The 27,190-nt window shown below is 36.8% G+C and overlaps 1 protein-coding gene across 11 annotated transcripts in view; it reads left to right on the forward strand.

Moving 5' to 3' along the window:
• The window catches only part of FOXP2 (forkhead box P2), a 433,923-nt gene that overhangs the window by 124,620 nt on the left and 282,113 nt on the right, over positions 1 to 27,190 (forward strand). For all 11 annotated transcript variants that reach the window (XM_063323215.1, XM_063323216.1, XM_063323200.1 and 8 more), the window contains exon 3: positions 9,998 to 10,081. The gene's annotated coding sequence lies outside the window, so the exon portion shown is untranslated. The remainder of the gene's footprint in view (positions 1 to 9,997; positions 10,082 to 27,190) is intronic.

The following is a 27,190-nucleotide window of genomic DNA, read 5'->3' on the forward strand; positions in this document are numbered from 1 at the left end:
GCTGAAGTTTAGGTATTATACAGTATAACTCTCTGTGGAATGTAAATGTAAGTTTTTGTTTTTCATATTCCTGATTTTATAGTGGAAGGCGCTTATTTTTTCAGGGTTAGAGATTATACATTTGTGCCACTGATTAAAAATAAAAATAAAAGCAGTTTAGGAACAAAGCCTCTGTGTTACCTGACAGTTTTCAATTAGTCATAATGGGTCAGTGGAAAATTTTTTTGATGTGGGGCATTGGATCAGACTCATATCCCTGATAGGAATTTCCACATGATCATATTCAGTGAATTGTCATAAATTAAAATTCGTTGGCTCTGCAACAGCCAAAGTGAACGATGTTAGTGGCAAAAGTAATCACTTTGTACCTTGTTGAAGTGGAGTTCTTATCTGGGTTCTCTTATCATATGCATTTCAGTCATCCTTCTTTAAAAGAAAATATATGTTAATATTTTGGAAAGAAAAAATACATAGTTTAGCTTATTAATATTTTACTGTATTTATTTTATATTGAGTTTGTGCAGTGCCTGGAGGTGTTTGTATGACGGCCATTTCATTTATGTAAAATTGATTGATTGATTGAATAAAGTCACAAGATGATAGGCATAAAAAGATAAAAATATCTGTCCAAGGAAATTTATTGCTTTTAAAATATAAAAGCTATCCATATTCCCATTATGTTTTGATTCGTATGTTTCAGATAGAAGATGTTTTGTGTTTCACAAGCAACATGTGCATCATACAGTGCAGGAGGTTGCTATGGAAATTGTTTTACTCATTTATTATGAAAGTTGATGCAGAAATGAGAATTTGTATAAATGCCTAAATTAACTTTTGCCCTTCATTTCTTTGAAAATTGTTGGGTTTTTTAATCCATGGAATATGTTAAATTCATTCCTGCACACTTGTTTCTTTATGAACAAATACATTTTCTTATCTTACGAAAATCAAAGATTTGATTGCTGTTTTCTTGGCTTTTACCATTGGTTTAAATCACTTGAGTAAGAGGCTTTGCTGCTGTGACAATATTGTCCAAAATGTAATTAAAAATAGTTGTAGAAGGTAACTACCTCTGTATTTACTGTGGGATCACATACAGAAACCTACGAAGTGTGAAGAGTTGTACTGCAGTTCTGCAGGTGTGTGAGACATTTCCCAAATGTTGCAAGCAACGTTTGGACCCTGCGTGCAGTGTATTTTCAAAAGCTGAATTCAGATTTCTTCATACAATTAAATTTCTTGTCCTGAAAGTCACACTGGATCTGAGAAAAGTGTGGCTAGAGCAAAACCAGGGTATTGCAGAGCAACTACTTAGAATGGCCAAGTAAAAAATACTTTATAAAGCATGTAATTACTTTTTCTACCTAAGGTCCAACTTAGAAACTAATCACTCATGCAAATGTTTCCTTATAAAAGATCAAGTTATTATCTGCAAGTTGTTATCTATTTCACTTTGGTAATGCGTGATATGAGAGACCAGCAGGACTAGATTTATACTCATGTGTCTTTACTGATGTTCTTATCCTGCTCCATAATGATTAGCTGTTGATAGAATACCAATGACTTCAGTTACAATTACAATTAACATGAGCATTTAAACTGTTTTTGACAGAAGGGTGGATAAAAATTTAATTGTGAAGTGTTCTTTTTTCTTAACTGAAGATCGTTTTTTGTTGATGAGAGTTTGCTAACAAAAATGGATCAACAACTTTGAGGTACATCTGTGTGCCTGTGTCATGTAGGCTGGACAGTTATCTTTCTGGAAAAAAAAAGGGCAATTTATGAGACATAATTATTGTATTTACAGCATTTTTTCTTTATAATTATTAAGGAGCCAGATAGTTGTATTACAGCTCAGATCCTTTGCGGATTAGAGATTTGAAAATGTATGTTTTAGTTGACTTACACAATTGTGTACAAAGCTCACACACAATCCCGTTTACGTATGCTTGAACTCTTGCTTGTGCGTAGAGAGAGAGGACGAAGATTCATTCTGGATCATGTTTGAAATACCTTGTATGTTATTTATTGACAAGTAATCCCTTCTTCTCAAGCTAGGCACTGGTACTCAGCATTCTGACACACCCCTTATCCTCCTGCTCAAAGCGCTCAGTTCCTGAAGTTTTCATCATTCATCCGTAACAACTGTATGACGATAAAAGACTGGGAGAGCACTGAGGTGTCTGATCCTGTGGGGTGGGGCTGCCCCTGGCTGCCCCCTGGCCCACCATGCTCCCTGGCTGAGGGTGGCCAGGTCCTGCCCTGCCCACAGACAGCCCCCACCACTCCTGGCCCCCAGCCCATAGGAAGCTGCCAGTTCCTGCAGCTCTTTAACACTTAGTGTGTGTTAGAAGCCTTCCAGAGATGACAGTCTTTTCTGTTTTCATCACTTGGACACAACTTAAGCTTTTAGAAGGATGCCTTTTTCTTTCTAATAACCTCCTTCGTGCTGTTTGTTCATGACAGCTCCCTTCTCTGGATTTTCTCAGTCTTTTTTGATAGGTTGTATGCATTTCTTCTGAGCTTGCAAAAGGTGTCTTTAATCAGTCTCCCTGCCACCTGTAAAGATGTGACTCTCATAGCTGTCCCTTTTTTCTTCCTTGTAACAAGCTTACTCATTTTTATTCAGTGACCCTCTTTGAAATAGTAGTAGGTTTTTCTTGGCTTTTGTTGCCCCTTCAAGGACATAGATTCCAATCTACATCAAAGCAGTTATTGACTGTGGCTTGAAATTTACTTTGGGTCATACCCTGATGTGATGTGTACTCGTACAAGACAAGCAGAAATATCTAATGGCCCTAATATTTATCTGCCATACTTATAGGGACATTTTTCAGTGTTAGGAAGGTGCTCTGTTTCTTAGGTGTCTTTAGGGATGGGTTCAGAGCATGGATTAGGTTTCTATCCTCTGTCTTTCTCAGCATTGTCTTCCTGGGCCATTGCTGAAGGAGAGTCTCTGGGTTGTTTAACATGAATGGACTGTTAACTTCCAGATGGACGTGATGCTCAAGAGCAGTCAGTCTTTAATTTTTGTGAAAAATCCCTGAGTCTTCGATCTCTCCCAGTAACCTGAAGTGATTCACATGAAAATATAGCATAGCTGAAGACTTGATTGTGCATTTGTGTCTGTAGGGGAGGACTGGCCTGTAAGAGTTTTCTCTCTACAGTTTGATGTAGCACTGAGTAGGGAACCAAGGAGCTGATGACAGAGGTGTGTGAGCACTGTCCTCTAGAGCGGCCTCTTACTCAGCCTCTTACTTGTGCCGCCAAGGACATAAACCTCTTTTCTTCTTTGCAAAAGACACAAAAAATGAAGTCATGCCAAATGTCGGCTTTAGGGTAGGGATGTCTGCGAGGCTCCAGTCCTCTTATGGCCATTTAGTTTGTGACAGTTATCTGTAGCTAACCACGGTAGTCATTTCAGTATTAAACCAACCTCATAATCAGTGTAAGCAATCCTTGAGGTGCCCAAACTGAGGATGTGGTAAAGCCATGGGAGCCCCACGCTGATGGGGGAGTAACCCCTGTTCTGCTGAAGCGGGAAACACCTACTTAGCAGGTGCTGTGAAGTATCAGCTAATGGAGATGACAGCAATTGGTGGCACAGTTGCCTGTCTTTATTTTCATGGTGGCTCTTTTGGCAGGAGATTGTGGTTCCCCAAGTAGGTTGTCTTAGACCCTTTTCTTGTTTGTTTGTTTTTGTCTTCCGTTTTTCCCCGCACTTTGTTTGTCTTATTTATCTTCTTTTTTTTCCTGCTGCTTCCCTTTTGGTCTTCAGGAGTTGAGTGAGTGTGTCATGTTTTCTGGCAGTTTGTGGATTTTTTTTGTGTATCTTGATTGATTAGGTGGGCTCTGCATTGTTTGGGGGGTGGAGTTTAACTGTTCTTCTTTTCCCCTGGAAGTTGTTTGTGTGGCTGTTCAATTTTTTTCTGCATTGTTGTTTTTGTTGGGATTCCAATTTATTTATTTAGATGGGATTTTTTTGAGTGGGGAAGAGACAGGAGGAGCTAGAGCGCTGTGTGCAGATGCAGAGCTATGGCATCATAGGAATAAGCTGCCAAGTGTCAGAACCACTTCAATGATGGGAGCTAAGTGATGGATGGATGCAAGCTCGACAGAAGGGGTAGGGGGGTTGTCCTTTATGTGAAGGAGCAGTTTGAATGTGTGGAGCTCCTCTGTGTGAAGGTTTTAATTCAATATAAGGGAAAAGATTTTCAATGAAAGGACAATTATGGAGCACAACAGGTTGCCTAGAGAAGCCAGGTTGTGGAATCACCTTTTTTGATAGTTTTGAAGATGCATCTGGCTGATGTCCTAAGTGACCCAGTCAACATTCAGGTGCTGCTTTATACAGGAGTTTGGACTAGACAGCCTCCTAGTGTGAGTGAATGAGTCTGTGATATGGTGCGTGCATCATGGCAGAAGGGTCAGGTGCTCTTTGACTTTATGCGTTGCTGATTTATAAATCTGTACATATGTCTTCTTACAGGACCAAACTAGATATGTAAGACAACCCAGGATGATCACCATGTATGTGCTCTTATAAGACAATAGTTTTTAAAGTTCTTACTTCTACATTCTCATCTGATACTATTCTTGAATCCCTTTTAATCATGTCACATGAGAAAATGGGATAAACAAATTGTAATTCTCGAAATGAGTCACAAAAGTGCAGTGCCATTGTGTTTGTGGTATTTTAGATCAAACTATTCAGGAACAGTTCATTTCTTTCATTTTTGTTTATATTCTTCTGCCCCAATTATTGTAGGCTGCTGCAGTTTATTAAGATAAGAAAATTCAACAAGTGGAAAGTGGTTCTTTTCTGAGGTGTCCTACAGTAAGTTATGTGTTTTCAGAAGACAGACAGACATGCCTGAAGATAAAAGAAAGGCATGGTATCTGTGCACGTTGGATAAATTGTTCAGAAATCTCCCCAAATATGATATTGGTATCGTGCATACTTACAAGATTAGTGTCAACACGGGTTATCTATCGTGTAAGTGCAAGTCAAGCAAGTTAGACCTGCCTCAGGGATGGTTTACTCTGTGTACCCAACTATTCAGACAATGCTGCTGTGGAGGTTTTGGAAGAGAAGACTGGGGAGGGGTGATTTTTCCTTTACTCCAGGCTTCCCGTTTATTTATAGTGTCTCCATTTTCTTCAGTGTGCCTTGATAAGTAGACGTGATCAGTGTCCTATTAAACTTCAGGATAAGTAAGACCTAAATGGAACATCCTCCCTCTCCAGCCACCTCCCCTTGCCCAAGAGAAGTTATATGTAATGTGTACGTCAGTTACACAGTGAATAGGACATACCAAAGTTGATGACATCTTGACATCTTTAGTCCATGTCATCTTTTTTTTTTTTTTTCTGCCACTGGCCAGTTTCCAAGGCATTAAACACTAAATTTTTAATGCTTTTCTGGAAAATGTATTATTTTCCTTGACCTTTTTCTTTGCATATTTGCATGTTGTCGTGATTAATTGAGTATAGATATTTTGATTAGCAAATTCCATGTTCTGAAAATTCAAGTTTAATTTTAGTGGTATTGTATATAATGTGAAATGTTACAAGTACACAGCATTTGTTAGAAATTTTGTAAAAGATATCGTTGGGGAAGGTTGACAGCTCAAGAAGCATTCAGGGATTCATTATTTTCTCGTGCCAAATAATAAGATGTTTGCTTCTCCCACCACCACAGTTCTTCTCTTTGGACCCACTGATAACATAACAAAATCCAGCCTTCATTTGGCTAAGTAGTAATGTGGAGTAGCATGTAACAATTGGCTAATGAGATTACAGTAGTATGAAGGTCTTTTCATGGGCTCATTTAACTTTGGAATGATTATAAAACATAACTACTAATTTATTTTTCATGTTCTTGTTAATTATAATGGCATTCAGTAGTGCTCATGTGGTTATGAGCTTCTGAGTCTTTCACAGAAATTGTCTCAGTACTTGGATTCAGGAAGAAAGAGAGTATTATTTTCTATTTGCAGTTTCTGTAATTTAAAGTAGTTTAAACACAACTAAAAATAAATAGTCTGACTATTAGGTAACTTTAAACATTTTTATTTCGTACTTTCAGAAGATATACATTATAGATTCTTTGTAAATGTATTTTCAATGTAAACGTATTTTCAAATAAAATTTGTGATGTCCCGTGGACAATTTAAGTCTTGCTCAGAAGTCCTATTATGAATTAAACCTTTTGTTTGTAATTGTATGGGATGATAGGAGCTATGGATACCAGTGAATGTATATGCCTTTAAACTGATAGTCTCTTTAGCAAGTAATTCTTGCGTTACTAAAACCAGTTGTGTCTTTGGCCCAATCTGTCTGATTCAAAACAAGCGTATCTAAATATACCTCATATAGGTGGCCCTCAACCGTGTTCTAATATTCCTGAATGCTTCAGTGAGTAGTTCTTCACTGGAATATTTTATACAAATGCCCACTTAAAGCAGTGATGCACAGTTTGAACCATTTTTACTATAGCAAAAATGTGAACAAGTCGGTCTTATGTCAAATAGAGACATGTCATCGCTGTTGATCGAATAGTACAACTGCTTAAGAGCTGTAGTGGACTTTGGTGTGGTTATTTATGTTTTAAAGAAGACCACAGGCCACCAACAAGTCAAGATAATGAGTAAGAGCCTGTAGTCCCAAATCAAAATGTTGTCATAGAGGCAGCGTTCAAACATATAACAGGTAAATTTATCCTAATGATTTGTGATGTAAACGTAAAATGAGCTAAGAGGTGAATGGAACAAATAATGAATGAGCTAAAGAGAATGGCTTGCAGCACGTGGGCATTGTGTTTGTTTATTTAAATCAAGTCTAAAAGGAATGTCTTCATCTAGAAATTAATTTGGCTTTCATTTTGAATTAAATTATTTTTATATTCTAGTGATTCCTAAAACAACTGTGACAATTTGCATAAATAAGAGACAAATTCTGTTAGTTGTGTTCATAACGAATAATGCTTCATTACGTAAAAAGTGTAGTGTAGCATATTGTATGACAAAATGGTACCAACTGCATAACTTTGTCAGTGTTGAAAATGGATCTGTCACCTGTCTAGCTTCTGTGCTAGGCGGGTGATCATAATTGTTACACATTTTACCATTTGGAGAAAAATTTTATTAGAATTCCTCTAAATCTACATTTTAATGAGCGTCTACATATCACATGAACGCAGTGGTTGACCAGTACACTTTTCCTTTCTTGGATATTGCAGAAGTTTGTGGTATTGGCTTGTTTAACTCAAATTTTAGGGACCTGAATGGGAAGTCAAAGCCAAGTGGCATAGAGGTGGCTTTCAGTTCAGTTGTGTTCTACTGTTCACGTCATAAGAGTGTTCCTACCTCAGTAAACAATATTACATTGAGCTGCCAGAATTGCTTGAGCTTTATCCACTGCTACTATATTTAAAAAAGAAATACTGTCAGGATGCTTTTAAGGCTTTGGTTGGCAGGTTCTGTGAATTTGATTGTAAACTTTTAAGGTTCAGATGGAATTCGGGTGGAATTGCTAGATATTGAACAATAGAAAAAAAATTGTCTGTAAGCACTGTCCATATGGGATGGGTAAACAATGACATTAAAGATCTACCTGTTGTGGTTCAAGGGATGGAACATGTTAGCTCTCTTGGAGGGAGGACAGAGAAATGTTATTGTTAAGCTGGAATCACTGGAAGATTCAGGTCCAGGTTTTAGGATGCAAACAAAAATTAAAACAAATCAATGTTTATAACAAAAGTAACATTATTTTTAAGAGGCAGCTGCCTTCATCAGGTAACCACTAGAATGTAGCATAAATGAAACATTGGTGAAAAGATAAGTTTCTAAAGGTGAAGATCTGTGCTGGTAAAAAGAAAGTTGATAGGTAAGGCCTGCCATCTCTCTGTGACATACGTGTCATATCTACTATGTGTGATCCTGTCCACTTTAAATATTCCTTATTGACTTCTGAATAATTGTAGAAATCCTGATGATTCAGAAAGACCAAAGACAAAATTTTAATAATCAAGACTAACATGTGTGGTTGTTTTCGTATTAAGAATAATTATGATAAAACACTATAATCAAAAATTTTTTCTAAAAAGGCTGTATCTCAACAAGATAGGCAATGTTTTGATGTCAGATTTCTTCTATCATAACTATCTTGCCATTCTTTCTGAGGTGAAGCAAAGTGTGATGTTTAATATGATCCAAGCTAAGAAAACTGATTTTTTTTTTTTGAAATTTTTTTGGCATAAAGGAGTATAGGAAAAAAGAGAAATACAGAATGTTAATGTTTGAGGCTTACATATAATATCTGTCAACAAACAACATGTATTGTTGAAGAAATAACCATAAGGTGTATTTCTGTCTGGACTTCAGGTACACAAGAAACTTCAAAGGTCTAGAGGCATAGCTACATCTGCAATCTTTTAATGGGAAATAGGGAGAGCAAGGTGAATGCTTCTCTCTCAACTGGTTGGATATTCCCATTCTGGATCTAGGGTGATAACATGACTACCGAGCAAAGTTTCATTGACACACATTTTACTTTCCAACAACTTTTAAGACTTGCCACACACCTTCACCTCCTCATATTTGCCTTAGGAACCTTACCTGGTTTTAACATTTTCTTCTTTTTTCTCTTTGTATTAAGAGCTCATAAGATTTCCTTCTCATTTCCCAGCGCTGTCCTACTGTGCAGGGGTTTCACGTAGTGTTTATTCCTCCAGCCTGTCATTCTTTGCTCTTCCTTCTTCACTTGCTCTACTACAGAGGCTGCTAGGTAGCTTTCAGTTTTCTAGGAACTTCGACCTTCCCAGCAGGTTTTGTTACACTCTACAAACAAAGGAAGAAGTTAGAACTGCAGCTCTTTTAAATGTCCAAACATCTTGTAACAAAGTGTGTATTAATAATGCCAGTTGGAACACAGATTTTTATTTTTTTTAAACGGTGGAAAAGCAGTCTTTTCTTTATAAAACTGAGCATTAATTTTACTCTTCAGTCTGCTTCTGTCTGACCTTGTCAGCAAGGGAGAATTGCCAAGGGGCACCATTGAGAGGCTGATAGGATCAACTTCAGAAGTAGCAGAGTTTCAGGCATTAAGGCTATGTCTATATTAGTAAATTAAACAATGCTTGGAAGTATTTCCAGGTCTCTGCTGCAATTTTGGTCTTTGCAAACTAACATTGTTCCAGAAAATTCCCAGACATTTATTTGACCATGTCCATTAGACAGTTTGCATGCAGCCCCTCTGTTTCGGAGCGCATGTGACTATACTGGCATAGATGTAGGATTATCTGTCCCCGTTGATTTCAGCAAAGAGAAACGTGCTCAGGCGTAGATGACATATAATCATACCTTCTACGGACCTGCATGATCTTTTATTCCTTCTGCCTTGTCCAACCTTCTCTGTTCAATGCAGTCTTGCAGTCTCAGCTTGAAAATTGGTTTGTTTTTTTTTTACTTGTCCTTTTGTCCTTCCTAAAATGCATATAGATTTAAATATCATTGGCATGCTGTCTCACAGCTTCTGTGCCTTCCTTCAGATGACCGTGTGAACTTACTGGTAGCGATACTGTGTGCAGTTCTCTGTCTGGAACAAACTACTTCAGTGAAGCCTTCCTCTTGTTTGCCTTTAGGTACTTTAATAATAAAAATAGAATAAAAAATATAAGACTAGGCTTTGTGTGATGCCTTATCTGTCCCTCTACAGCAAGGCAGAAACTTGATGAACAATCATATTTTTTTGTGGACTACGTTTAAGCTGACTACTTGTTAAAAGAATCTTTCAACTTGCTTGGTCTTTCAACCAAAAGGTTTATGTCAAAATAGAAAAATTTAAAATTCTAACTCTTTCCTTTTTCTTTCAAAATACTTAGAAATCAGCTTATGCACATCTGGAACTAATTAGAGGCAGTGCTAAAGCCAAATTCTGTTTTGTTTTCGTTAAATGATGTCTAAATAGCTATAAACGTTTCTCTTTGTCTTGTCAGGATGGTGGTACTGGAATTGATTTTGGACATCACTTCAGTTCAAGGCTGAAGTTAAAAGGTCTTTTTGAGGCTTAGAAGAAGCAGGTGAGTACTGAGTATTATTTCTTGCAACCTTCCTTTGTTCTGGAATTGCTGTTCTTGCTGACCAGTCCATATTCTGACCATCTCTGCTTCCTCTGACTGACTGAGATGTATGATTGCTTGTATTTATAACTAGATAACGGAGAACATTTAAGTCATGTAGGCTCTCCCTCCAATGCTTTTTCAGTGCCTGCCACAAAAATAAGTGAAAACATGGTTGTCTCACCAAGGTGTGTGTAACCCTGTAGTTAAGTTTCACTGTATAGTTTCATTACATCAGCTGCATTAGGGGTATGATAATTAAGATAATTTGGTTAGAAAATTATTTTTGACTACATTTGTATAAATATTTTTTGTAATAAATAAAAATTTTAAAAGGGAAGATTAAATAGTAATGAATCTTGATGAGTTTGGATATTCCTAGTTTCCTGGAACCGGGATGATCTTTATTCCACTGGTAACCAGGAATATTCCATGATCTCAAGGACCATGAGTTCAAATCTTGTTTGAACTCCTTTGTGCATTAGCAGTCTGAACCTGCCTGTGAAGAGACACAAGTCACACCCTGGGACTTGGCATGCCTGCTCTGAATACCTTGCTTTGCTCCAGACCTTCACAGCTATCTTGAGTGAATCATGTACAACTGGATATCAGGTTTTTTACCTTGGAGAGACCTGGAAAAAGACATTTTGAAGGAATTAGTGTAAGATGAGAGTTTAGCAAGCCACTCGCATCTATTTCAGATTTTTCATACTTGCTATTGCAAGAAAGAATTAATTTACATGTTGACTGTTCTAATTGTCACAACAATTTGCTTTTCCTACAGGGGTAGAAAATTTCTTGAGAATATTTCCAGAATATTTCAAATTGAAAATTTTAGGGAATATATTAATGTGTAGATTGCAAAATATGCTCAAGTGGTGCCTGATACTAAATCTTAAAGATGCAGATTTCAACAGGTTATGACAAACTAACTGACCATAATAGGAAACAGGCCCAGTTGCTTCTATGTACACCATTGTTTCCAAAGTAAATATGTATTGTTTCCCTGTGTGCCATGTGCAGTAGCTGCTAAGGTATTATGAAATATTCAAATATTCCTATATACTCCGTAATATTGATACGTCCATCTTCATGTATTGATGGTTCAGAAGGGCAAGGAAAAGAAGTACTTCCAGAGGAGTTAATGATGGTGAAAGTAATTAGTGCTGAAACTATGTTTATAACAAGTTTTCTGAAGTTTCACCCTCTGGGAGGAAGCACAGACCTTTTTAACCTAATTCAAAGCAGTGCAAAACAAGACCAACCGTCCTGGTATGTGTTTCACTGTGATTCTCTTTACCCACTGGGTAATAAGAAAGGAAAATCCCTTTCTTCCGATTTAACTTCACCTTCTTCCAAGGACTTAAGGCACTGAAGGGTAGAGTATGAATATGGTGAAACTGTAAAAAGAAGAAAAGATACAATATTAGCTTTAGCAATGTTGTAAATCAAAGGATATACAGCACTATACAGTGAAACTGTAGACATTACTGGCATCACATACAAATTTGTCTATGGCTGTATGTTAGTGTGTAGTAATATATTTGCAAAATGGTGTTTTTTCTTACATTATCCAGTAGAGAAAACAGTAAAAAAGGTCAGATTCTTTGGTTTCTATGTAGCAATGGAAATGTGACTGGATTTCTATGACATATTTATACACATATGTCTGAATGGTGTAACTCATCTGTAGTAACACTACGTAGATTCTCCATAGACAGTGTCAGTATTTTGGAGAACTGTTTGGTTTGATATAAACTGTGTAGTAATTCTGTGGTAATCATGTAGTAATTGAAATCCGGTAAGCCAACACGATATTTTTATTTATTAAAGAATATTTTTTTCTGGAAATTTACTATGTTCCGTACCAAATAATGTTAGAAATGCAGTAATACTGACTTGTGCATCTATAATAGTTTGGCACTATCATTTTATTGAATTCCAGTATGTCTGGAACTTAAGGCATATGGAGGAAAGTAACTGTTAACTCTGTTTCCTCCATTATTTTGTTCCATAACTTTAAGTTAAATACAATCTATAAAAACGCTTTCTGTAAAGAAAGCCAAAATCTTTTTGGCCTTTTTAGCACTGGTCTCTATTTCTTGCAGTGTGTAAAAGTGGAGAGAGAATGTTTTTGTAGTCCATGAGGAAATAGTAGTAAATTCTGAATGCTAGTTCTTCAGTATGTCATTTAGAGTTGATAGGTTTTTTTATGGCAGGACACGGTGTCTTTGCACTGATCGGAAACTGGGATTCAGTCATAAAAGTAGTGATAGAAATATGTAAAAATAAAATGAGTGCATTTTTAATTAACAGAGAGAAAAATTCTGTTTGCTTTCTGTACAGTCTTTCAGTAGACCATTTTACTGTTTAGGAGTTAGTTTTAAAAAACTGAGTTAGGGTTGGAAAAACTGAAACCAAGACAAAAATCCATATTGGAAAACTGCAAAAGCAGAGAAAAAAAAGTTCTGTTTTTGGACTGATGGCTTAAATGGACACTTTTGGGGACTGTTAGTGGTATAGTTACATCTGGATTTTCTGAGTTAATTAGGCTTTGGGAAAAAAGCTAAGGAAGTTTTCTAAATATGAGTGTTTTCTGTGTTAGTGAACTGAATTGTAGTTGTGGTATTAATTGTGAAATTGATCTATCTCTCCTGTCCTGTATTGGCAATTTGTGGAAGAGGAGACGTTGTGCTCATTCTTGTTCCTTCCTGGTACTACAGGACTTTAAACAGCATGACTCATCTACCCATATTGTCTATGTGTGCATTTCGTGTACCTACGAAATGTTCGGTCTCTCTATATGTTTATTTTGGATAGGGCAAACATAATAATGCTGTTAAATTAGTACAAAAGTACATCCCATATAGTTGTCTTGCAGCTGAACTGGAACTCTTAGCCAGAGTTGCATAAGGACTCATTGCTGGTGATCATGTTGATGACTGAGATGTGAAACATTTGAAGTACAAGTCATTCCATCAGCTGGATAATGGATTGACATTAACTTGATTGACATTAATTGTCCACAAAGAAGGCTAACCCTTCCACATGTCTGGTCAGAAGCCAAATAAGTTTGATACTGCCATTAGGTGAAGGGGAGGAGGATACACAGCATAAAGCTGAAAGGAAAAGATGGTATCTGCTTTCCAAGAAGTAGTTGGATGGGGATTGGTGGGCTTTGTCTTCAGTCTGGTTTCCACCAGGAGGAGTCCGAAACATAAACAGTACTTTACATTTTAATGGAATTGTATTAGAACATAAACACTGTTTATTGTAGAATTTTGAATTATCTTTCCAGGGTGATTCTGAATAGCTGTAAATTACTAATTTGGGGGAACCTGAAGGCAACTTTTATAAGAAAGTAGTTTACATTGGTAGAATTGAATTTGTGGCCTGGAACTATGAGGTAGTAAATTTTTTGCTATGATTATGCAAAGTATGAAACTATGGATTTAGACTGACCAGCTTTTCAATTCAGCTGAATATTAAATACAGCCTTAATGGTCTGATTTGCTGGGAAGAGCACTATTACAATAATCTCCTTTTTACAGTCCATATCAAATACGAGCTTGCATCACTTATTACAAAGTTTGTGCTTTGGGCGATATTTTCACAGCACCTAGGAGTGATGCCCACATTTCTTGGAATTAGTCCTTAACGATACTGTCTTCAGAAGTTTGTTGTTTAATACACTGATTGTTCTGTGGTGTCTAGCATAGAAATTTTTAAGGAAAAGCTAGTTGAAATCTGATTTCTTTTTTCAAGTAATTGTATGACATGAGGAGAGGTGGTGTGCATCTTAATAATTTTATGGTTCTTTTTTCTATGTGACATGAATGAGAGAGGTGAGAACTCTTAATTTCGAACTGAACTGAATACAGGTTTCTGAATGCAGCCTGCTTGAGAACAGAGGACCATTACCGTAGTTGTCATGTAAGATAAAGTTGGAGTCTGAAGCCCCCTTTTAGCTGTCAGCTTTATTAAGGAGCTACTGGTGTGTTGAACTAGGCACACACATTATATAAGCAGTGTATGGTAGTGCCTAGGGAGAATTCTCTCTCTCTTCACTGCTGCTTTATTAGGTCTCGCTCACTCATTCACTGTTGCCCTGTCTCACTCCAGCTTTCTGGCTGCAGCTCACAGCACAGTAGGTCTAATGTAGATTGACGCCTTTGCCAGAGGACTGATTGAAACTTGTGTCTCATAGTTGCTAATGCTCACTCAACCATTTTATTGAAGATAAAGTAAATAAAATAGATTGCCATATGAGAATTCTCTGAAATCAAATGGAATAATTTGACAGGTTTAAGCCCATGAAAAAGCCAAAGCATTGAAACAGATGGGAATACTTTTTATGCACAATATACCAGGAAAAGGTGTCTGCTGGCTTGGTATTAAACTGTTAATGGCTTTTACCAAAACTATAATTGTTGAAAATATTATCATCATTACCAGTGGAATTTCGATGGGTGTTTAAACCGTTACTTCTCTCAAAAAGAGGGATTTTTTTTTTTAATTTAAGAGTAATGAGTATACTGATTTTATTTTCTTAGTGCTTCTTATTCTTTAGGAGACTGGTGATGGATAACCAGTCTCTTAAAATTTAATTTATAAAAAAAAGTGTGATAGTATTTCTAGAGTACATTGCAAGATCTTGGAGGTTAACTCAGGGTGAGTTTATTATTCGAGAAAATAATTCTGTGAAATGATGTGAAATAGTTACTTTTATAGGTTTTTAATAATCACTTAAGCGACGTAATTTTGAATATTGAAAGTAAAGTTGCTGAAATAAGGCCTGACATTTCTAAAAGTATGTGTGGTACGCTACATGAAAAATATGGACTGCTAAAGCTATTGTGACAAACTGTGAATAACAGTCAAAAACCCCCAAGTATTCTTCACCACACTTTGTAGATGAGCAGTGTCGTACATTCGTGTTATTTTTAGAAATAAGGTAATACGTAATAATAAGCGTGTTAAGATGCAACAGATAGCATATACTACTTATTCTTTCATCGGGATAACAATGAGTATTGGTCTTTTTAGTCACTCTAGTGGGTTCCTTCTTACTCGTTGGACCACTTCTTCAGGAGAGCAAGACACCAGTGTTTTAGTTTAGTACGGTAAATTATGTCAAACTCCAAATAAAGAAAATAAATTTAAGTTAAAATTAGATGAACAAAGTTTGCAGATGCAGACTTTGTTTTCCACCTTGAAAATACAGTCATTTAAATTCCAAATATATTCATTTTGCTTTTTTCTTTATGTTTAAATTAAGTCTGCTCTTTTTTTGGTATTAGATATCAATTATATCTTATTTTTTTAAGTTAAAATATTTTTTATAACAGATTGTGCTGTTGTTACTTAATGATGGGATGCATGTGAGATTTCACAAATGTTGGGTTTGAAATAAATTATGAATGACCTATTTGAAAATGACTTGCAGGAGTGAGTTGACAGACTGGAAAAACATAGTAAGGAGGATTTCCAGATTAACTGTTAGCCAGCATACACAGCTAGTTGTGCCGATGTCTGCAGTCGCAGGACGAGTGCTGGTCAAAATCATATATCCCATGTGATTGTGAACAAATCTAAGAAATGTGAATTACATCCTCAGTTTTTTCCCATCCTGGTCATATTTTTAAAAGGGAAAATTACTCTATTGTACTTAAAATGCAGGGCGCTGGCACCAGCTGTGCTCTGGAGAGGTCTTTTTTCTGTTGTTGCCATGCTGATGACTGTGTGTGTCTGGCCAAACTCTTAATGCTTTCACAGCAGTTCCAGACTTAAAATTTCAACAGTTAAAAAGCAAAATTTAGTGACTGTGATGCCAGCAAGACAGGGCTTCCCATCCTCCTGAAGGAAGTCTCTTCTCATTCATTCTGTGTTGCTCCTTCTGTTCCTGCAATAGGATAAAAGGGTCATCAACAGCTTTGTCTTTCCGTGGGAGGGACGAGAGGAAGACACAACCCAGTTTTAATCTTTTTGTTTCCTTGTCTGCTTTCTATGAAATGAAGTTCTTAGAAAGCGTTGCCTTTCAGAGGAGGCAACAGAGAACATTAATTTAATTAGATGTTAATTATGTACATAGAATTGCCTTGTTTCTTTCCCTGGTAGGAGATGCAAGGCAAAGAATCACTGCTTATTTGTGTATTGTGAAGTCTTTTCTCTCTCTCATGGGTTTTTGTAGTTAAGTTGGAAAGCCATTTAGCATTACCGCAATTTCTGGAAGAAAATGCTGAGAGCTGTGAGTTCTCCAGCATAGATTGATTTAGACAGAATAAAACCTAATTTTATCATGAGAAATAGAAACCTCAACAGTAGTTTGGTTTGGATGTCTATAAAACTTAAGAAAACCAAATGTGGTTTCCTGTATTTCTCAGAACAACTTACTTGTGCTGTTTTTTCAGCATGGTCTCTTATTTGACCATATCTGAAGTAATTCTGAAAGGCTGATTTTCATGTTACTGATTCCTGTGTTTCCCAGTAGTGCAGAAAAATAAATTATCTATATTTTTGGGATGCTTTTGAAGTTACCTTATCCAGAAATCAGTCCGTGATAAATGTGATGAACTAGCTATTTAAAATCCTTATTTAAAAAAAAATAAATGTAAGCAATAAAGCAAGCCATTCAGTACAAGTGACTGCATATGGAAGAAATAACAGCAGATCTAATTCCTGAAAATAAATGGGATCTTGAAAATGGAATAGATGTTTATTTGATTGCTTTGAGAGTTAACCTCCCTAAAAAGCTGGTTTTAAATGAGTTTTGTATTTGTAAGTGGTGCTTGTTAACTGTCTTGGGGAGTGATTTCTTCTCTCCTCTGGAAAATGCATTACGGGATCTAGCAAAGAAAGAGGTAATGATTTTTTTTGATGTGGGCACTGTCATCTAGGAAACGGACAAAGATCACTGTCCCTTAGGAACTGGGTCTCAGAATTTTTAATGTAGTCTGTAAAATGGCTATTTAGTGGTAATTGTTGCCAGTCACAGCCTACAGGAGATAGGTTTTTACTGGTGATTTGATGTTGAAAACTGCTTAACTGCATCAGATTTTTTTACAAAATTCAAATGTTCACAGTTTAATTTCTGAAGGACCTTTTACTGGTTTTTTTTTCTGAGCTTGAGTCTTCTGTAGAAGCACAAAAGGTCATGTTTTGGTTCATATGGTGGTTCTGGTCATATGCATATGGATTTGAGTACCTATAGGAAGATTCAGTAAATTAGGACTGATCCCGTGAAGGTTTTGTGAAAGAAAATACCTGGTATTAGGCTGCAAAGTTACAACTCCTTGCTATCGTTTAAACAATATATAGTGCCTTCTCAATAATAAGGTGTAGGACATGGTACACTGGAGTGTACAAAATAGAAATTTAATTCTAGAATACTTTGGTTAAGTATAGTTTTAGAGGTAGCTGTAACTTTAATCCAGTGTTGTTATGTTTCAAGGAGAAATGGAATTAAATTTTGGGTTAGATCTGTTGAAATACATATAGATGTCCCTGTGCTTCTGTAATTTAATTTGCTGCCTACTATTGTTCTGTATTATTTTGGTGAAGTTCACTATTAAAGATTTCAAATTAGAGCAGATGGATAGTGTGATATGACAAAAACACGTGACCTCATGTCTTAAATGTTTTGCAACTAATTTGAAACTAGTATTTATTATCTGAAGAGTACATTCTACAATCAAGTTGGTGAATATTTAGCTTTCTTCTTTTCAAGATGGAAACGTTCTTACATGGCTACTTGCCATTAGTTTTTACTTTGTTTTCTGTTTGCTGTAAGATGGATTTTCATGACATAATACAAATCCAGTTCTCTCCATCACTTATTAAAGAATTTAAACAATAACACTTAAAAAATTTCTGCTGAACCCAGTCAAAGGCTTTTACTTCAGTTTTAGGTAGGTGTACTTTTTCTCAAATTCAATCGTTACTACTCATTGAAAAAAATAAGTTCAGGATTTATAATCTTTGCATCATTATCCTATCAGAACTTTGAAACTAGAATTTTGCCTCAGATGTTTCTACTGGTTAAGTGGACTAAATGAATGACATCATTATTATTTATTTTATTTTTACAAACAAGGCTGATATGTTGAACTGAATTACTGAAATGAATGGAAAAAATATTTAGGGGCTTCTCTTGTGACAGAATAATTTTGCATTTGTCTTTTTGAGCAGTAGTGTTATAAAGAATGTGGAAGGTAAGCTTGCTATTTGTACATCTTTCCTCTTCACTGCAGAAGTATTAGACTCATCATTATCATTCATCCTTTTAATATCTAAAGCATATAATTATTTAATTAACAGGTGCTGCAGTTCTAGGTATCTTTGTCCTCTCTCAGAATTTTGTTATTGCCCCTATATCAGAACTCGTGTTTGCTTGCTTTCTTCTTTCTCTTCAACCTGTCACTTTCAAATAGGAAAATGGAAATTAATGTGGAAAGGATCCCCAGCTGATGCAGTGGAAAATCCGTAACAGTCTAAACTGGGCTACTTGGCTTTGCGGAAAAGTTCCTTAGGAGGTCTCGTATGGTTGCTGAGTGGCAGCAAACAGGTCTGGCATTGGGAAGGTAACAAACAGTGGGGGAAGGAGGGAGAGGGCAGGAGCATCTTAACTGCTGCAGCTGTTTGCTAAGTGAGCATATGTTGAAGCCCTTGAGCCTCCACAGAACATCTTTTCACAGGTCAGTGCTTAAATCAGATGCATAATACACTCCTAAAATAAGTTTGATCTCAGCACCTGTTTATTTGCTTTTCTAAGGGAGGTTGTTCTGCTATGGAAGTCCCACAGTGTTATGCTTTCCATTATAAAAGATAAAGTAATATTCCAGTTAGTTACGGTAAAGTAACATTTTTCCACCTAAAATTTTGCATGTTGAACTTTTAGAAAAAATTAGTATTCGCTCTTTCTCTGTCTCTGGAAGATTTGCTGAATGCTTTGCTTTTTGACTATATGAGAAATGGAGATCTGAGGACACATTAATGTTACTGCAATCTTACCATTCGTATTATTTTAATTTTGCAATTCGGAAATATTTTTAGTTCAAGGTATTTAAAATTTATTTGATTTATTAGGCCTGAAAAAGCTATATATTGGATTGATTGAATGTATTTGATAGGACAGTGTTTTGAAGTTATTACGTTACGAACTTGAATACCCTGTCCAATACTTAAAAGATCCCAGAAGATAGAGCATGTGATTTAATTACCTCTTTTTCATTTTGCGAACTTGACCTCTGTTCCCAGCCTGGAGACAAAGAAAGACAAAGTACTGTGAGCAACTGGCAGTTGATATTAAGAAGGTATCTCCCACATGTCTCTCACTTCCCATAGTAACAGCCAGTCCTCAGCATGGATGCGGGACTTCCCCAGAAAAATTCTGTCCTTTGGCTGGCAAATTCGTCTGCTGCCTTAATTCTTCAGATGCCTTGTAAAAATTTTCTCTCTTTCAGCTCGTGCCCTGGAAGCCTCTCTTTTCCAGGTTAGCTCTAGCTGTGTGGAAGCACCTAGGGCAACACAGGGATACTGGTCTCAGTAGAATAAGGATGGTTTTTGAGAATGGCCACTTTGCTCTTCGACAAGACAGAACTGTAATATACATGCAGGCTGTTACTGGTTATGTTGTTTAGTGATTTTAGATGTGTGTGTCTGTATGTTTGTGAAATTTGACTGAATCTGTCCCAGTTCGTTTTTGAGAAAGACATTGGATGTATTCTTCCTAAGCTAATAAAGATTTCCTTGTTTTCTAGGAAAATAACTAGAGAAAAATGCTAAGACATTCTTTAATATTTGGGATCTGAGTCTGTTTGGGCAGTGAAGGCTGATGATAGTTTGTATGAAGATGGAGGGATTTATTCTTTCTTACAGTGAAGGTCTTGATTCATGACAGCCCATAAAATTATGCCGAAGTCTTATGGGAATAGATACTGCCTTTTCTAGGAACCCCATGTTTGGCAGAAGTGCTGGAGAAACTTTTAGCCATTGAGGCAGGTGATTTTCACAGCGTTGGCAGTCTGTAGTTAAAAACCGTCTTTGCTGCATCTTTTGATTGCCTTTGCAGCTGCCAAATTTACAGGCAAACTACGAAACCTTACATGAAATTACAGTTGTAGGTGACTTCTTTATTAAATCTTTTGGATTTGTTTCATGTTAAACATTTAAATTATTACTGTATGTTAATAGATAAAATGTCCAAATTAATGTATAAGGTGACGAACACTGATAGTGTCTGCAAACTGTTGGAATGGCTTGTACTCATCCTCTAGTAAAAAATTAGATTCCTACAACTGTACAGGAAGTTATAAAGGAAATTTATTTTAATTGCTTGGTGTTTTGGTGTATTTTACATTTGCCCTATGTGGTGTTCATTTCCCTTAATCCAATAACATTGCTAGTTATTTGCCCTGTACTGGTGACTGGCTACTTCTTTGAAAGCTTAACAATTTAAGATTATAATAGGACTGTAGGATGAATGAACAATTTCTGTGTGTATTCGAACTGTGTAATAATATAGGAATGAAAAGTATGTTGTTTAATTATTTGGTTTTGCCATGTAGTATTATAGTTACTGTTAAATATGGCTTTTGTATTGCTAATATAAGAAAAGAATTTAAAAAAAAAAAAAAAGAAAAAAGGTTTGATCTCATTTGACCTTTCTGACGTTCAGTCAGTTAAAAGGTTTGTAAGACGTTTAATTACCAAATGGTATGATCATTATTCATCTCATCATTTGATATATAACGTCAAGTGAATTGCCTCCCTGGAGTGCACTGTGTTTCACAGATCAATAGATTTAGTAAGAGCTTGAAGGAGAGCTTTATACATTCATAGAAAAGAAGGAAAAGTATATCCTCCTTGTAAAATGGCTTATGTAGTTATTCTGTGAGCTTTACAGAGTTATTGTTTTATTTACGTCTCAGGAATACAAAATCATGTAACATAAAGGCATTTATTAAAAAATTTTAAATCTCTTTATTGAAATTAAAAAATAACTGCTTCTATCTTACTCTATGTAATAAAGTAGCTTTAAAAGTCTGTCCTGAACAGCCTCATTCAAATCTATTAAAATAATTATTAGAACAGACTTTTTGCTTTGACACAGCAGAACAAACATAGTATGACAAAAGGCTGTCTAAATACACTACACGATTGCTTAAACTAGTCATATTTTGGTTTTCTGCATTTTTAAATACGTGTGGTTAGATTTAACTGATTTGGGTTGTTGTTTTTTGTTTGTTGGTTTTTTTTTCTTCATTCATTGTGTCAAGGATATTTATGCACACTGCAAGAGAAGAGGGTAAAGCTTGTCCCTGACTAATTTAGTACCTATGCATTTATAAAAAGTTTCTTATGATTTTTTTTAAATTAATTGCATAAAGGATAATTATGTATAGGGTACTTCATGTTTACTTAGGCTTTTCCATGTGTATTGTATTACTCTTATCCAATATAGATGAGCCATCATATAACAGCAGCTGTTTGAGCATGCCTATCCGATGTCTTACTCTTGATGGAAGGGTTTTCTAAATGACTGAAAGAGACTGCTAGGAGAGTTCAGGCACTAGTATTTCTTGCTCTTTTTTTCTGTAAGTTTTAGCTGCTTGATTTGCTCTCTAGGCTTACCAGCTTTCTGCTTAAAAAGTAAAAAATAAAAACATGTTTCTTCTTTAACTCTTATATTAATGAGGGTAAGCTTTTTTAGCTTAAATTTATGCCTTGTTGGTCCTTGCATCAGTCAGGCACTGAGGAAACTGTAGTTCAGCTAAGAAGATCCTCCTGGCTGTGGGACAGAAGCAACATTTACTTGAAAATTCTACTTCCTTATTCATCTGTCACTTATAACCCATCATCTACTCAAAGATTAATTTGAATTGTGAACAATATCTAAGCTTCCTTAATCCCTTGCTCTTGTCCTTTTTCTTGAGCTGCTGTACTGTGACGGAAAGGCCGTAATTCTGAAGCTTCTTATTCCTCAGGCCTACCTAAAGTAACTCCCATTGGGAGCTGATTGATGTTTTAGCAAGGAAATTTTTACCTGTTTTTGAGAACGACCTGGAAAAATTGTCAGGAGGCTTTCACACTCTTACATGTTCACTGTGTGGAATTCGTGTAAATGTAAAATCTAATTTGTCTGGGCTCTTTGCACCAGCATTGTTCAAGGTCAGATGAAGTTGTGTGAAGTACAGGAAGTGTTTCTGAGATTTCGTTCCTTTCTTTGTACTCCCAGCATTTTTCACCAAATTAGAAAATCACATAATACCAATTTCTTTAATAAGAAAGGTGGGAAATAACACCACGTTCTTATTTTTACTTATTTTTGTGAATGAACCCTGCTGCCACTCTTGCTTTACCACTTCCTTGAGTTTTTTTCAGGAAAAATACTAATTTAGTAGTTTCCCCTCTGCTAATGATGCAGATACTGCTTATTCAGACCTTCTCAGTAAGAGGCTAGAATTTAAAGAGAAGTACAGGAAATCTTCAGGGTTTTTTCTGCTGAAGTTGAACATCCAAAGGCCTTTTTGTTAATAGGAACACTTAAGCATCATTAGAATAATTCATGTTGGAGTTGTGTAGAAGCATCAGTTGTTTTGATGATACATTCATCTATGGCTTGACTTGACAAAGTTTGAGCCATCAAGACTCAATCTAGAAATACGCACATTTAATTTTAAGACTGTGAATAGATCTTTGGCTGAATTGTGATACATACTTAGCATCTTTTAGGACTGTATATGTCAATAGTCATCTCTTCCAAGATGTTCTTAAAGTTAGAGCAGTATTCGTTTGTTGGCATTTGCATTTACTCACCTATACATTTACTGCTTAGCAGTAAATAGCTTAATGTGATATGTATTTGAAGCGTCTGTTTTGGATGAAAAATAATATAACTATTTAGTTTTGGCATCATCTCCGTTATCATTTAGTAGGTGCTGTAGATGTTAGGGTAAAGGGTTGATCGGTGAAAGTATAGTCGCTTCCGACCCCTACCATTCTGTGATTCTGTGATAGCAACTCTCTTGAATACTGTGTGCTGGGCCCCACAGTTTAAAAAGGATGTGAAGATCCTTGAATGCATCCAGAGGAGCGCAACAAAGCTGGTGAAAGGGCTGGAAGGCATGTTCTGTGAGGAGCAGCTGGGGACTTTGGTCTTATCTGGTTTGGAGAAAAGGAGTCCGAGGGGTGATCTCATTGCTCTCTGCAGCTTCCTGAGGAGGGGAATGTGAGAGGGCGGGGCTGAGCCCTCCCCCCTGGTATCCTATGACCGGACACGTGGAAATGTTTCAAAGCTGCACCAAGTGAGGATTAGACTGGACATCAGGAAACATTTCGTTACCGAGAGGGTGGTCAAATACTGGAACAGGCTTCCTAGAGAGGTCGTTGATGCCCCAAGCCTGTCAGTGTTTAAGAGGCATTTGGACAATGCCCTTAATAACGTGCTTTATCTTGGTCAGCCCTGAATTGGTCAAGTAGTTGCACTAGGTGATCTCTGTAGGTCCCTTCTGACTATTCTATTCTATTCTATTCTATTCTATTCTATTCTATTCTATTCTATTCTATTCTATTCTATTCTATTCTATTCTATTCTATTCTATTCTATTCTATTCTATTCTATTCTATTCTATTCTATTCTATTCTATTCTATTCTATTCTATTCTATTCTATTCTATTCTATTCTATTCTATTCCGGCAGCAATCACTAATAACATGTTTTCGTAGTACTTCTATGAAGAGATTGCATGGGTATGAGTAGTGAAGTGAGCTCTTTCTTTCTAGACGGTATTCCTGGAAGGTTCTACGGCAAGACACTGAAGCCTGCCAGGTTCCTGAAGCACCACTATGTTTGTCCTGACATCCCTTAGTGACAGGGAAGCAAAGACAGGAGCAAAAGACAGGGCACTTATGCTCTGGGTCCATCCTGTCCCCTTCTAGATACTGGAACTCAAAAGGTCTTCTAAACTTCTCCGTGGGGCAAGAATGTTGTGATTTGTAATACTCTGTTTAGTCCTGTTAGGAACTAAAAGAATCAATAAGGAATACATTAAAAAGGTAAATTTTTGGAGGACATAGTATCTGCAAACCTCTGCCAAGTATGATTGCAAGTTTATTCTATATGATGCCATTCTGAACTGAGAAGAGCAGAGTTCAGGAAACTACATCTATTTATTAAGACAAATTGCAGTATCACCATTATTAATCTGGAGTATTACAGGTTGATATCTATTTTTTGTAGCTGTTTGAATCACCAAGTAATGGAGTTTGCAATATGTGATTTGCATAATTGGAGTCAAGGACAATGAAGGTCCTTGAATAAAAAGCATTTAGAAAACCCATTTCTTCATATTTCACAGAGAAAAGAATCTTGAGAGACCTGAAATTCTTGAACAAGTTCTTTCAGAAATAAAGCTCAGGGCAGATACAGTAAAACCATTACGTTTTGTATCCAGAAGCATAAAAAATCCCATAAAAAGAGAGTTAATGGAGCCAATGTTACACAAAAAGGGTAGTTGTACACTTGCAAACTCATGAAGTAAGAAGTCTTGATTGTTTCCCCTTCAGAACATTCATGTGCATTTGTTGACAGTCATAGATAATCTCTACCACAGTAAGAAATGTAGATGGGGCTTGCACAGTAAGTAAACTTGACAATTAAGTCAGCTCGGTTTTTGTTTTTGTGGGAGAAAGGACTGAACCATTGGTATTCTCCAGATTGTATCCACATTAAATAACTTGTTCATCCTTTGTTTTGCTCTTCGGTTAAAAAATGCTTTTGGAAATTCCATAGCTATAGATCTGTGACTTTCCCTGTAAGTTTTACTTTGTCACACTTGGAAACTGTTGTTGTAAGTACACATGTTGTACAGGTATGATGAAGATGTTAAGAGTCTGTTCCTTCTTTTTCTACAAATATTTGTCTGTTGCTATCTAAGAGGAAATTTACTATGGAAAGTATATATAAGAAAATTAATTTATTTTTAATAATCTGTTAAACTTCAAAGCTTTTGTTTATTGAAAAAGCTCTGGAAGCATCTCAAATTAGCCAGAAGTGCAGTGTGTGGTAACTCCTAGCAAGGTGGGACTAAAATTAAGTAAGATTTTAGGTGGATTCTCCTAATATTCTTCTTTTCAAAAACCAGGTCTACAAACAAAAAACACCCCCCCCCCAAAAAAAAAAAAACCCACAACAGAACCAAACCCAACAATGCAACCCAACCCAACAAAAACCAAACAAACCCCCCAAAACCAAAAGCCCTGCTCTGGACTTTATGATCATGGAAAGATGACCATAGGGCCTGTGCAGTGTTGTCTGTTGTAAATTGTTTTGCGCTTGGGAGAACAGTCATAGTTTCATAGAATTTGGTTGGAAGGGACCTTTCAGATCATCTAGTCCAACCATCAACATAACTGACGAAAACCATCACTAAACCATATTACTAAGCACTATGTCTACGCCTCTTTTAAATACCTCCAGGGATGGTGCCTCAACCACTTCCCTGGGCAGCCTGTTCTGATGCTTAATAACCCTTTCAGTGTAAAATTTTTTCCTAATATCCAGTCTAAACCTCCCCTGGTGCAACTTGAGGCCATTTCCTCTTGTCCTGTCGCCTGTTACTTGGGAGAAGAGACCGACCCCCATCTCTCTACAGCCTCCTGTCAGGTAGTTGTAGAGAGCGATAAGGTCTCCCCTCAGCCTCCTTTTCTCCAGACTAAACAACCCCAGCTCCCTCAGCTGTTCCTCGTATGATTTGTTCTCCAGACCCCTCACCAGCTTCATTGCCCTTCTCTGGACCTGCTCCAGCACCTCAGTGTCTTTTTTGTAGTGAGGGGCCCAAAACGGAACACAGTATTCAAGTTTCGGCTTCACCAGTGCCGAGTACAGGGGGACGATCACTTCCCTGGTGCTGCTGGCTACATTATTTGTGATACAGGCCAGGGTGCTGCTGGCTTTCTTGGCCACCTGGGCACACTGCTGGCTCATATTCAGCCTGCTGTTGACCAACACCCCCAGGTCCTTTTCTGCCTGGCAGCTCTCCAGCCGCTCTTCCCCAAGCCTGTGGCACTGCATGGGGTTGTTGTGACCCAAGTGGAAGACCCGGCATTTGGCCTTGTTGAAGCTCATACCATTGGCCTTGGCCCATTGATCCAGCCTGTCCAGACCCCTCTGCAACACCTGTCTACCTTCAAGCAGGCCAGCACTCCCACCTACCTTGGTGTTGTCTGCAAACTTACTGAGGGTGCACTCAATCCCCTCATCCAGATCACTGATAAAGATATTAAAGAGAACTTCTTGTACACCTGCTAGAGGTAACTTTAATCTTGCTGTTTTGGAAAGCACTAAATGTGTAGTAGCTATAGTACAATCCTTACCCGAGCTCCGTAAATCTGTCTGTTACAGTGAGTGTGCTTATCTGCTGAAATGTTACTGTGTTTTATGGGTGTCTATACAACTGGATTAACTCATTATTTGATATAGTTGTATGTCCTGAAGATGTGTCCTGATTTTGCAGAAAGCCTTAAGCAAAATCTGTGAAATTTGGTGTCCTTCATTCATTTCATACCAGAGGTATTATTGGAGACCTAGTTTGTTATCTCCTTTTATATTTATTGTGATTACCTGAATAGCCCAGGAGCATTTCTTAAGAAAAATGTTGTCTGTCTTGTATTATCAGTGACAGTCTCTACAGGTACTCTGGAATACTGTGTATCTTAACCCATGAAAGGGGACTGTGGTGCTGTAAGTCAGCTTTGAACTATTTTTTGTGTACAGAAACCCCCTAAAGATCAACAGCTTTTATTATTACACTGCTTGTCCAACTGTGAGAGAAAGCAGAAGGGATTGTCGTATTATGAAAACCTTCTTGTCGTGTCTGCTCATTTCGAATTATCATCTGTGGGATGTGGAACCCATCCACTGAGAAACACTGTTCTATTGAAAAAATTTGTGGAATTATGTTTTCTCGTTCATGGAACAATTAGATAAAAATCTGCAAGATAATAATTTTCTTTTTTTTCCTGTTTTTTTCCCCTCCCTTTTTTCCCTCTGTCACATTTTTCTTCAGCCAA

Source organism: Chroicocephalus ridibundus, chromosome 1 (assembly GCF_963924245.1).
Source record: "Chroicocephalus ridibundus chromosome 1, bChrRid1.1, whole genome shotgun sequence".
Classification (NCBI taxonomy): Eukaryota; Metazoa; Chordata; class Aves; order Charadriiformes; family Laridae; genus Chroicocephalus; species Chroicocephalus ridibundus.